Source organism: Talpa occidentalis, unplaced genomic scaffold (genome assembly GCF_014898055.3).
Source record: "Talpa occidentalis isolate TD23 unplaced genomic scaffold, MPIMG_talOcc4v2.1 talOcc4.3, whole genome shotgun sequence".
NCBI classification, from domain to species: domain Eukaryota; kingdom Metazoa; phylum Chordata; class Mammalia; order Eulipotyphla; family Talpidae; genus Talpa; species Talpa occidentalis.
In genome coordinates, this window is record NW_023603184.1 from 36,348,590 (window position 1) to 36,362,378 (window position 13,789).

At 46.0% G+C, this 13,789-nt stretch overlaps 1 protein-coding gene across 1 annotated transcript in view; it reads right to left on the reverse strand.

The window, feature by feature from the left end:
- The window catches only part of LOC119255570 (tripartite motif-containing protein 5-like), a 37,277-nt gene that overhangs the window by 3,358 nt on the left and 20,130 nt on the right, over positions 1–13,789 (reverse strand). The window lies entirely within an intron of this gene.

The following is a 13,789-nucleotide window of genomic DNA, read 5'->3' on the forward strand; positions in this document are numbered from 1 at the left end:
ACAAAATTGTCCATCCACTAATGGGTAAATCTCCAAACAAGGTTGACTTAAAGTGGGGCCACAGAGGCCCAAAACTGTGCCACTGATCTAAAGCACCTTCAGGCACGGAACCACGGAAAAACTGTTCTGAAGCAGGTCCCAGAAAGCAGGGGTGGGGTGGGGTGGGGGTGATGCAATGAAAAGGACAGGTCTTTTTTCCTGCCAGGTCAGATAGGTATTCTTATTCTTTGTATTTAACAAGTTTGTCTTCTTTCAGTCTCAGCAAAAGGAAGTGTTACAGGACAGGAGAGGGGGGGCGCCAAATCTGTTATAGGACAGGGAGAGGGGCAGCCCAAGCCCCGCAAACCTGCCTATTTTAAATGGGTTCTGCCATCCGCCGCATCAACACAAAACATATCAGACTTTAATGGGAAGGAACTTTAATAAAACTAGGAAACAATACAGGTAAGGCAAAGAGTCTAGTTTCTAAATGAAGCACCCAAAGTTACCCGTCCCCTCGTGGGCAAAAGTCCATCCAAATGGGATTGGCCCAGAGCAAGGCCCCAAAGCCTGCTACAAGTCTAAAGCATCTTCCAGTGGGGACCCACAGAAAAGGGCCAGAATCAACCAGACAAGCCAGGAAGGAAAAGAGCAAAATCAACATCAAGATAAAAGCTGCCATTGTCACCTCCCCACGGGTCTCACCCACCTCTGTGTCACCCAGTCCACGACCAAAAGACAAGCGCAGTTTCTTCACGTGTCTCTAGGCTCCATGCGCCTCCTCCAGGTCTCCTGGCTCCATCCTGCTCCTTCCTTCCTCAGTCTCTTCTGCAGCTTCTCCTTTTTCTGCTCAGCTCCAACTTTTCTTGGGTGGGTCAGGGAACCTGGAACCTCCCCCTTTCCTGGGGACCACCCTGTTACAGTGCAGCAGCCTCTGCCGCTGAACGCCAGTGAACTTACTGGAAAGAGGGAGGCTTTCACTCAGACACATCAGAGTGAGTAAGACCCCCTTCCCCTGTGCGCTGGACTGGACAGTCAATGACGGGTAAGATCGGGGGCAGACTAAAGAAGGCACTGGCCAGCCTCATGTCTGTGACTCCTGACGACCTAAGACAGGCGCAGTCCCCGAGGGCTTCATCATGATAAACTTTGGCGTTCAGATCAAACAAGGCACACATGCCTATAAGCCTAATTTAGGCAACAAGCCCGCAGTAATTAACCCCTCCTTTGATGGAAACAAGGCTGCTAAGAACGTCACCTGCAAACAAGCCTGATGGAATTACCTACAAAGCAGTTTTACCATTAATCAAATAGCCATTGTTTCAGAATAAGTAGCAACCTAGCAACCTGTCTATAATCATACTACTTTTTCACTTACTTTGCTTTTTCCTTATATGTGTACAATCAGTTTCAGGAAATGCATGATAAAGAAAATAGTGTGTGGCAATGGTAGTTTTATAATAATCATAATACTTCTCACATGAGACAACACCATAAAAATCAAAATGCTTACGTAGAGAATATATTGCTCGTGATGACTAAAAGTAGGAGGTGCCAGTAGGTAAATATTAATGCTTTCTGATCATTGTGGTTTTGGGATACGAATCAAGAAAAGCTGGCTTAAAGAATGCTGTTCAGTGTAGGCAAAAATGATTGTGTAGATTCAGTACCTGGAGATTGTTTACTGTGCCATGTCATGGAACAGCGATCACATGCACATGAATAATGAAGTAGATGTCTTATGCCTTACAAAGTATTTTATGCTGAGAAAGAATTAAATTGTATGAAATCATCTATTGTTGGAAATGGTATAAAAGTGTATGATGATTTTGAGCAAATTACATTCAGATCTTCACTCTTGAAGTGTGTCTGTCTGTCATTTATGCGCCGATGCCTTGAGCATCCTCACAGTTTCTCAATCCTGAGACAGTCCTGCAAGTCTACCGCTGCGTTAGTCCGCGGCATTACAGAAGGACATTCCAAAGAAGATAATAAGTGAAACAGCAGGTGTCAGCAAAGCAAGCTGGCACCCACAGGTATGCCTACATCAAAACGACATGCTGGGTCTCCCCGGTGGCCCAGCCGTTGAGCAAGCGCTGGGTTGGAGTTGAGCGCTGGGTTGCGGTTGAGCGCTGGTTTGCGAAGCTGCCCGCAGCCTCTGTAGCGCCGGTTCCAACCCCCGCTGCTCCCGGCCACCTGAGGAGGGTGCCACATGGCGGGCAGACCTCTCCTGCCGCCCGCTGCTCCCCTCAGCAGTGTGCTTCGGTCCTTCTGCCTGCTCTGCTCCCAGCTCTGACTCTGGTGAATTCTCTCACCCTCCCGCACTTCTGACTGTACCCAGTGCATGTATGGACAAGGCAGACGGACAAACGAGTGAATAAATAAAGCATGCCTCTATTAAAAAGAAAAAAACAAACAAACAAAAAAAAAAAACCCGACATGCTGGGCCTCCCCTGGTGGCACAGCGATTAAGCGCTGGTCTGTGAAGCTGCCCTCTGCCTCTGCAGGGCCAGTTCGATCCCAAGCCACCTGCAAGGGTCCCACATGGCGGGCAGACCTCTCCTGCTGTGCCCCCTGTTCCCCTCAGCAGTGTACTTCATCACTCTGCCTGTTCTGTTCCTCGCTCTGGCTCTGGCGAATCCTCTCACCCTCCCGTGCTTCTGCCTGTACCCAGTGCTTGTATAAATAAATAAATAAATAAATCTTTAAAAACAAATAAATAAATAAATAAAAAGCTAATCCTTAATTTTTTTTTTTTAAAAAAAGGACATACTGACCCTTCCTGCCTCCCCTTTGCAGACCCTGGCTCAACTCCCCTTTGTTTTACTAATTTGTATAAATACCCCTGCCCTCTGCCAAAGGACAGAAAAGTGGTCTTTCAGACAGTCTGCTGCCCTCCTCACTTTGTCCACAAATTAAACTACTTTCCATTTCCTCAAACTGTTTCCTCTTATTAGCTGAGAGAAGCAGGCCACTTTTCAATATCAATGGGTACCCTTCACTCTGCCCACTAATAGCTGCAGCTTGCACAGGAGGAAGTACAGGGGCTCCCCTAATCTAATCGCCCTTCTGCAACAGGGTGGTCCCCAGGAAAGGGGGAGGTTCCCTGCCCCTCCCAAGGGAGGGTGGAGCTGAGCAGGAAGAGGAGAAGCTGCACAAGAGACTGAGGAAGGAAGAAGCAGGATGGAGCCAGGAGACCTGGAGGAGGCGCATGGAGCCTAGAGACACGTGAAGAAACTGAGCTTGTCTTTTGGTCGTGGACTGGGTGACACAGAGGTGGGTGAGACCCGTGGGGAGGTGACAATGGCAGCTTTTATCTTGATGTTGATTTTGCTCTTTTCCTTCCGGGCTTGTCTGGTAGTTTCTGATCCTTTTCTGTGGGTCCCCACTGGAAGATGCTTTAGACTTGTGGCAGGCTTTGGGGCCTTGCTCTGGGCCAATCCCATATGGATGGAGTTTTACTCACGAGGGGACGGGTAACTTTGGGTGCTTCATTTAGAAACTAGACTCTTGGCCTTACCTGTATTGTTTCCTAGTTTAATTAAAGTTCCTTCCCATTAAAGTCTGATATGTTTTGTGTTGATGCGGCGGATGGCAGAACCCATTTAGAATAGGCAGGTTTGCGGGGTTTGGGCTGCCCCTCTCCCTGTCCTATAACACTTCCTCAGGGCCTTGGCATCTTGTTATACTCTCTTTTCTGACATATGTATACATTAACATCATCAAGTAAATCATTTTGTAAGATAAAAGTTGCAAAGAAATTCCTCCTACTTACTCCTGATCTCTCAGCTGAGCTTTCTTTCTGGATGAGCAATACTGATAGAGGACAAGAGTAGAAAATTAGGGAAGGAGGCATCTCATGTTACCACAGGTAGTAACAAGGCTGATGCAGCGGCAAGGGCTCTCCCAACTGACTCTGGCTGCAGACCCTGCCCCTATGCTCTTTTTAACAGGCGGAGTTGGTCATTCCACAAGTCCACGATACCCTCCACGCAGGGCCATGCCCACTTACCCAATCCTGACTCTGCTCTTCTTTCACCCCTCCTCGAGTGCAAAAGTCTGGCAGATATGTTCCCGTCGTCAAACCTGTGCTCGCATGTCACCTCAAGGGCGAGTTCACCTACCTTCTTTTGCAGCTCACCAACTGCGTGGACACCAACCCGGACAGGATTGACCACTCCCTACTCAGGCAACTGCTTCAGGAACACTCAGACCGGTCCTTACCTAGTCCTGCCTCGGATCTCGACCTTCTCAACTGACCTTCCCCACCACTGCATCCGGGAGACCAAGTCCTGCTCAAATCGCTTCAACCAAAGCCACTGCAGCCTCAGTGGACCGGTCCACACATGGTTATTCTCACCGTGCCCACAGCGGTACACTTCTGGGGACCCGTCCTGACACCATCTCTCATGGGTCAAACGTGCCCCCGAAGACAAACAGTATGTATGTTGTAACCTGGGTCTTACTAGGATGCACATTTCTTGTCAAAATCTCCCCTAGCCCAGTGTCCTGTTTGTGGAAATGACTCTTTTGGGACTAATACCCCCTCTTGTTTCCTCTGCACGTCCCCTCAGAGGTCTCCACTGGCAGCAGTTCCAATGAATCTCAATACCACAATGACCAAGATAACAGACGCTGCTTGCCTGACTCCCCAATGCTCAGTCCCCCTCTGGGACTCCAATCACAGCTACCCCTGCTATCCAACTGACACCCTTGTTGGCTTCACTCCTGCACTTCTAACATTTCGGTTACTCCTGCGCTCCAAACCACAAGGGGATCCTTTTTCTGGGGCAATGGCGCTCTCTCTCAGTGTATCAATTCTTCTACCCCAGACTCTTGTGTCCAAGTGTTGGTGGTCCCACAACTCACCCTATAGGGACAATCCAAACTGGGCTGGTTGCTCTCACCACACCAAACTAAATGAAGAGCTTTCCTCATGATTATGGTGGGCATTAGCCTAACATCATCTCTTGAGGCCGCAGGCGTGGCAGGTGGAGCCCTGGGACACAGCTTTATTTCTGCCCAGGATTTTTATGAACGAATAGATAGCTCCTTAGAAAAAACCTCTGTGTCTTTAACATCCTTATAAAGACAGCTCACCTCACTGCCTCAGATTCTAACAGGGTGGTCTCCAGGAAAGCGAGAGGTTCCAGGATTCCTGCCCCACCCAAAATGGAGGGTGGAGCAGACCAGGGAGAGAAGAAGCTGCAGAGGAGACTGAGGAAGGAAGAAAGCAGGATAGAGCCAGCAGGAGCCCTGGAAGAGACGCATGGAGCCGAGAGACCCATGAAGAACCTGCGCTTGCCTTTTGGTCGTGGACTGGGTGACACAGATGTGGTTGAGAGTCCCATGGGAAAGTGACAATGGCGGTTTTTATCTTGATTTTGCTCTTTTCCTTCCGGGCTTGTCTGGTTGTTTCTGACCCTTTTCTGTGGGTCCCCACTGGAAGGTGCTTTAGACTTGTGCCAGGCTTTGGGGCCTTGCTCTGGGCCAATCCCATTTGGATGGAGTTTTACCCACGAGGGGACGGGTAACTATGGGTGTTAGATTTAAAAACTATATTTTTTGCCTTTCCTGTATTGTTTTCAAATTGTATTAAAGTTCTTTCCCATTAAAGTCTCATTTGTTTTGTGTTGATGAGGCAGATGGCAGAACCCATTTAAAACAGGCAGGTTTTGTGGGGTCTGGGCTGACCCTCTCCCTGCCCTGTAACAAGATCACTCTCCAAAACCAGCAGGCTCCGCTGACATGGTTTCAAAATCCTATAGTGTCATGGCTCTTTCCACTCTTGGGGCCAGTACAAATGAGAACCTTATTTTTTCTTTTTCCTCCTCGCCTCCTAAAATTCATACCGGCTCGCATTCTGGAAATGTCTCATACCACCTTTAACCAATTCCTTCTCCACCCACATTCTTGCATCCCTGCAGAAGACCCTCATAACCAGGCCTGACCCCCGCCCCTCTTGGTCTTCGCCCCCTTTCAGCAAGAAGTAGCCAAAGAAAGAACCCTTGCCCCTTTTCCTATCAACAAAAGGCTGGTATGAAAGGTCCATGCAGGAGGCCAGAATGCAAAAGCCCACCAGGAAGCCCACCTAGAAAATTCAGACAATAACCCTCTTGCCTCACTACAAATCTTTTCATGCCCTACAAACTTTTTCCCCCACCCTGCTACCCCAGTTTCCTGCCTGACCTCTCCATGCCATATAAAAGCCTCCCTCCCCTGGCAACAAGCTTGACTTCACCCACCACACCTTGGGTCCTTGAATTTCTCCTGGGGGCCAATAAATTTCCCCATATTTGAGAAACTTAGTCTGGTACTTATTTTCTTTACTGTGCCGACCCTTTCACATTGGTTGTATTTAAAGGGCAGGTTTATAAAGGAAAAGGACAGAAGAGTAAAGGACATTTGTATAGACATAAGCGGGCAGGAAGAGCTGCCAGAAAGAGACAGGTTTGCTGAGAGAGGCCTGCAAGGCTCAGGCAGGAGGCCTAGAGGGGAGCGGCCTCCACTGAGGGAGGTCAGTGAAGAGAAGCCCAAGCATGGGACAGGTCTCCCTGCAGGAGAGAGTGGGTGAAAAGAAGCTTCTCTATAATCACAGGTGGGCAAGGGAAGTGTAGCCCCCAGCCACTGTAGAGACTGCACTGATACAGTCTTCTATTTGGGAGGGGATCACTCCTTGGAGGTTTCCCTTAGTTGCTGATTTTGGATAACTCTGCAGAATCTGAAAGGGCAGGAGATTCCACAATGGGCTCAATCTCCATACCTTTACCCTTTGGCCTTTGCTCTAGACACTCCCTACAGCAGCCTGATACTAGCTTGGGTCTGACCTTTGTGATCTAGGCTTTGGCACTTAAGGATCTCGGTTTTTATAGCTGTGTTGATGGTTATTTTAATCCTTTCTACCCTCACCTCCTTGTGTAAGCAGGTTTCTGGTCTTTTGGCACCTCCTTTTTAGGTTTTTTTTTAATACTTGTCCTCCATCATAGGCAAATGTCCTTTATTCTTATCTCCCTTTTATAATAAACCTGCCCTTTTGGATATAACTGACATCTCTGTCTTGGGGAGAAACTGGCTTGGGAAACTCACCAGTGCCATGAAAGGGGAGCTCTGGTGAAGCTTTTCCCAGTGTCAACCCAAGGAATTGGTTCTCAAACCCAAGATCTCCAAAACCGACCTCACAAGCATCCTTTATAATAAACCTGCCCTTTTATATAACTAAATGTCTTTGTCTCATGGGGAGACTGCACGAAAGCTGCTGAATGGGGAGCTAACTAAAACTTTTCTCAGTCATTACCCAAGAACCGCTCTCTGAACCCCACATCTCCTTCATTAAAATGACATCAGATATAAGTGAGAAGGACGAACAAGGTTAGTGATCTCTAAGGAACTACAGAGATCAACCCGCGCGAGAAGCAGTCACTAGAAATGAGGTGCAGAATTTGCCAACCATCACGCATCAAGGTTCCCCAGGGCAGACAGTCCACAACGAGGAGGAAAATGTATAGAATCATGAAGAAATATGACACTCGTACACTGTAACATTAACCCCTAGGATTCAAACCCCTCTGCCTGCGTTCCTGTATTTGGTGGAAAAGGCGCTTTCTACTTCTAAAAAGTCAAGGATTCTCTCTGTCCGCAAAAGATACAATTCTCAGTAATAGAATAGGAAGGAGTTGTGGGTAGATTCGGCCTGGAGAAATGTCAGTCCCTCTGAAGTAAACAAAACCTTCCTCCTTCAAACCCACCTTCTTTTCAGGCCACTGCTCCCCTACATTACCCTTCAGTTAATGCAATCAGCAGGCAGCCTGCAAGCTGGGCCTCTTCCCCTTTTCAGAGGCACCTTGGCCTTCCCATGAAAAAGTTAGACTCACCAAATCAGTTTTTCCTCTGAAGTTTTCAAACTCTTTGTTCCAGAAACTCTCAACAGACCTTCAGAGACCAAGGAAAAGTTGTGACTCCTTGGGGAAGAATGAAGACAGGCCAGACACAGATATGGTCAGGATGGACTTGGCCTGACTGCCACAGAGATGAAGAGTGGAGTAAAATGAAACTGAAACTCTAAGAGGGCATTCCCCAGGAAAAGGGGAGGCACCAACCAGATTTCCTGCCCCATCCAGGGAGAGTGCACTTGTTAGGGGACCACCCTGTTACAGACTGAGCAGGGAGAAGCAGCTAGGGAGGTGGAGGGTAAATGGTTTTAAGGCTTTTCTGTCCTCCCACCATTAGGATTGCCCTGCCTGATGGGGCACCTGCTGTTGTTACATTGTTGTAAGCTGTCCTGTTTACCTCTGTGGGCCATGGGAGGAGTATTGAGACAGTCACCAAGAGAAGCAGAAGCAGGAGAGAGGCAGGAGAGAGAAGGGGAGAGAGAAGCCCAGAGTGAGGACTTGCCAGGGACTTGGACGCCTCCTGGACCCCAGAAACCCCTGCCTGCCGAGTACCTGTTTGCCAGAATACATGTAAAGCTTAAGAAAAGCCTGAGACATCCACAGAGGGCTCCTGAACTTCTCCTTTACCCAGTCTGCTGGGCTCATAGGAAACCTGCTCAGTGGTGCATCCTGCCCCTGCAGCAGGAGACTGTCATAGGGAGGAAGCAGGATGTAGAGGGAGGAGGCCTACAGGAGGTACAAGGAGCCTGGAGACATGTGAAGAAGCTGCACTTGCTTTTTCATCCTGGACTGGCTGAAAGGATGTGGGTGAGAGACCCAAGGGAAGGTGACAATGGAAGCTTTTATCTTGATTGTGATTTTTTTCTGGTTTCCTCCCAGACTTGTCTGGTCAGTTTCTGACCCTTGTCTATGGACTAAAGGTGTTGGGGACTTGTGGCAGGCTTGTGGGCCTTTCTTTGGCCAATCCTGTTTGGCTGCACTTTTTCCCATGAGGGGATGGGTAACTTTGGGTGCTTGATTTGGAAACTATATTGTCTTCTCTGTATTGCACACTGATTGTATTGAAGTTCTTTTCCATAGACAGTCTTATGTTTTGGCTTGGTGTGGCAGATGGCAGAAATATTGAGAGCAGGTAGGTTTATCCCCACCTGTGTGATACATCATAATCCAAACGTACAAATTCCTAATATTGAAGCTTTAAAATTCTAGTCCTTATTCTAAAGCCAGTCAGCATAACAGGCTTCCCTTTTCTTGGAGCAAGACTGATACTGTATTTTCTATCCAAAGAAACGTATGTGATTACTTCAGAAACTTTCTCTGCGGTATCAACAAGAAGGTTGTTTGTCTATTTAGTTTAAAAAAGTGTACCTCTTTTAGAGAATTTTCTCAGAAATTCATTGAACAAAAAACTTGCCTAAGCTAAGAAATGGAGCAGGTTTCTTTGAGCACATCCACCATGCAATTGAGCTAGAGAATTCACAGCGGGTGCTGGTTAATAGCGTCATTACTTTTTGATGTCCGGAGGAATAACACCACTATTGCCTTGGAAGGTGTTTATCAGGAACAACTACAAGGATCATACAAGAATGTAAAGAATCACCTGGACTATTATATGTCTGTGCAGAACACGATGTGTTGGAAGGAAAAGGTGCACATGATACACTGGATAGAGAAGCACATGGTACTGAGCACCTCTGTCAGGCAGGAAAAGGAGACGCGGGCCAAGTGCACTGCCCATCTGAAGCTGCTTGCAATGGCTCAAGCACAAGCAGTTCTGTAAACGCATCTATCCCAGTTCAGCCAGCTAGAAACAGTTGGCTTCACTGCATGGAAAGCAGGCTATGCGACAGAATCTTTCTGCATTACTGTCCACTAAAGTTACGTTTTAACCTTCCTAAAAGTGAAGAGTTAAAGCAATCTATTGGCCAGTGAGATGTTTCTCATCCTTCCTGCCCTGCAAGTAAGTTGTTCCAGCAACAATGGAATAGGACCGAGCATCAGAAATGAACCAACACTTGTATGGACAATTTATAGAACAGAGGAGTCGAGAATAAACAGCAGAGAGAGGAAAGTCTCTTCAGCAACTTATTCGGGGAAAACTAAAATGCCACATGCTAAAGAAGGAAACTAGAGAACTATGTCACATCTTACACAAAAGATAACTCAAAATGAATTAAAGACTTGGATGGCAATCTTTGAAACCACAAAATACATAGAGGAAAACAAACAAAACCCTCCATGCCATTCGCTTAGGGATGTCTTTGTGTATTTTTCTCCAATGATATAGACACGAAACAATATAAATAAATGGGACTACATGAAACAAAAAAGTCTTCTGCACAGTGAAAAAATCTATCATTAAAACAAAAAGACATCTACTTGAATGGAGAAAATATTTGCACATCATACGTTATGCATAAGAGAACTGGGGTGTATGGCAGAGGTATGGGTGAGAGGATTCACCAGAGACAGCCTGAGGAGCAGGACAGGGGGATCAACTGCAATACACTGCTGAGGGGAACAGCGGGCGAGACCGGAGTGGTCTGCTGGGCCCATGTGGTTTAGCTCCCTTGCTGAGGATCAAACTCATGATGCAGTGGCTGGCACTGAGCCATGTTTTAAAACTCATGTTGAAAAATTGTGTGAATTGTGAATTCAGGATTCCTACTCACCCAGGTTTCCAGAAATCACTTGACAGGAGCTGATATCTCTCAGCTAAATCTAATACCTCACAGGAGAGTCCCATGATATTAACCAAGGACATGTAGTAGTTCAGGGACTCACAGGGAGAGGAGGAATACTTGTCACACTCTCTCAGCTACCAATTCCCTGCAGTTCAGTCACATAAAGTACATAAAAAAATACATCTATTAATATCTCTCCTTCAACAGCTATCTGGGTACAGGGGAAAGTTCCCTCACCACCGTGAGTTGTTCTGAGACTAGATGTATAAATGAACATCAGACAAATGAGTATGAGAAAAACACCAAATTGAATAGGATGTGTAGAGAGAATCATACAGCAGTAAATTCTAAAGTAAATGGAAGACAGCAAGGGCTTATATCCTATTATAAGGGAATTGAGTCACCAGGGAGAGAGGAGAGGGTTTTACATCATGAGGAAATGACTTCATATGACAGAACATTGCCTTTGATTGTTTGCCTTCCTTAAGACAGGTTTCTCCTATTTAAAAAAATATTTCTGCAGAGATCCCTATACCTAGGAAAACTTAACTCTTCGAGTAATGGTAACAGTTTCTCATGAAACTGGTTCTCACAGGATCTTAATGGACCTTCTTTCCATTTACCACATATTGAAATGGCTACTCTGGATCTAGGAAATCCTGTCTAACTTTTGGGGGGAGGGGGCAACAGATCTACAGCACCATGCTCTCTATCTTCAGTATGAACATAGGGTTGGAATCCGTTCAGAACATCATCCACTGGCTTAGAGTTTGCTCCTTCCCATTCTTGCCTCTGGCCTACACCCCAGTTCTTGTATGCATAAATAAATAAAAGCAAATCTTAAAAAAACAGAAAATTATATATTCTATTTCAAAGAAAAGCAAAAGGAGTAATATTTAAAGTAGATTAATATTCATTCTTTAATATCCATGATTTCAACCCAGAGAGAAAATTAATAGATACTAATCTGCATCAGTGCTCATGTTCTAGGAAATGAGAAATCACAGAATTTTATCATTTAATTCCTACATCATTTCTATCAGTTCAGCCTCAGTATTGCTATTTCTAATGAGAAACTGAATCCAAAAAAAGCTAGTTTAAAAAGGACTAGTAAGAAGCATTATCACCCTGATAATGAAATTCTGTCTGATTTCAAAGTTTAGGTTTTTAACTGTCCAGAGTGTTCGCTCTCTACATCATTTTACCCGCAAGAGCAGCCTGGTCATGAAAGAGCTCACCCTGACTCTAGCCATTACAATGACTGCCCGTGTTCGTTGATAGGTAACTAGACTGAGCATACACCTCTACTTCCTGGCACCCGAGGTTTCCCATGGTGTGCCCAGCTTCTTCAACAGATCAGCATCTTCTGGCTTCTCCCTCCCCACCCAACATCCTAGGGAAAATGCTCCTACCTTTTCTTTGGGGACATACTCAAGAGAAGGCGCTTGTGCTGGAGAAATACAGAGTCAGTTCCAATACTGCCTCTTCCACTCATTAGCCATGGGAGGCTGAGCACTGACTCCTACTGAGTCCCAGGGCAAGTTAGGGTTAAGTATGTAGCTTCAGGCAGGGTTCAAGCAGGGACTAGGGAGACTTAAGGGAGGCCCCTGAGATAAGGGCAGAAAAATTCAGGAGGGCCAGTGCCAGCAGTAAAAGCAAATTTTAGGAGACCAAGAACAGGGAGGTAAACTACTAAGATAGGAGCTGGGAAAATGGGCACCTCTGCCCAGAGGAGTATAGCCACTAGGAGGAAGAGCCAATCACAAAAAAGGACGATAAGATTTTAGTATGGGGGGGATGGAGGGGAGGTTTAATTATCCCTAGATAGGCCTTCCTTGCCCCTCCCAAGTACAGCATACTGGGAAGTTCTTGCTTTCTTCCTTCAAATAACCTTGTCCTTACTTTCTTAAGGTTTGTTTCTGATTACTCATCTAAAATGTCTGAAAATTCCTTTTTTATAGTTTTGTGGGACAAGAACCTGTGGTGGCTCAAGGGCTAAAGTCACAATGCACAGCGGCATCAATAAGTTTATATATTCTTTCAGCTATCTGTTAGGAATTCCTTCTTCATACGATATTTTTGAAGATTGCCTAGGATAAAGAAACTGTATATCTATGTGCGTACATACACACACATAGATACACGTATGTGTGCGTGTGTAAGTGTGTGACTATCCCATTCCCAGCCCAAGCACTTTCTTTTTCATCTTTCTGGAACATTATTACCCCTCTGTATATTGCTGTGGGCTCTGTGCAAGAACCTGCTCTAGTTTACAATGCATATTTTTCTAAGAAGAGTGTGTGTTTTTGCTCCTCTTGGTAAATCTATTCCTCTTGTTGATTTTGAAACTGAGTAGAAGACTGCACGGGATGATATGTGTGGTGGGACACAATTGGCACACATCAGGTTTTCTGACCCCAGGACTCACAGGGTTTTCTGATCTTTTCCTGAGAAGAGAGTGAAATTGGAAGCAAATTAAAAGTCTCACATTCTTTTCAGCAGAAGATTGTCTGAGTACAGGAGATTCTGTTAAAAAGTAGAAGCCTTCCGGGCCTCCCCAGTGGCGCAGCGGGTTGAGCGACAACTGGTGAAGCTGTCCACAGACTTGGCGCTATGTGTTCGATCCAGGCCGGCCAGCGATGATCCCACATGGCACAGCAGACATCCCCTGTCTGGCCCGCTCCTCCTCTCAGCAGTTTATTTTAGTCAGTCTGCCTGTTCTGTTCCCCACTCTGTCTCTGGTGAATCCTCTCACCCTCCTATACCTCTGGCCTGTACCCCAGCTTTTGTATAAAAATAAATAAAAAATAAAGAAAAACAAAAGACAAAACAAAAAAGTAGAAACCTTCCAATATATAGCTCTTTTCAGATGCATATAGAAATTAACATTTTTATTTCCCTGTAACTAAGTACTTCATTCTGAACTGGAGGACTGGGCATTCCAGGAAATAGTCATTTGTTAATTATTCCAGAGTACAGATTTGTTTTCTAGTGAGGCACAGACTTCATAGTCAGAGCAATGGAGTGATGGAAAGGCAAAAGCAAGGGGAAAACTTTGATCAATTTTGCCAGTGCCCACAAATGCATCCTAAAATATAGGTACAAACACATAAACACACAGAAGCACTTTCCACCTTGGAACCTGTTTCATCAAAAGTCATTCCAAAGTGGTGAGGGGGGAATTTCGGGGCGGGGTTGGGGGGGGCAAGCAGGAGAGCAGCAGTTACTCTCTGACCA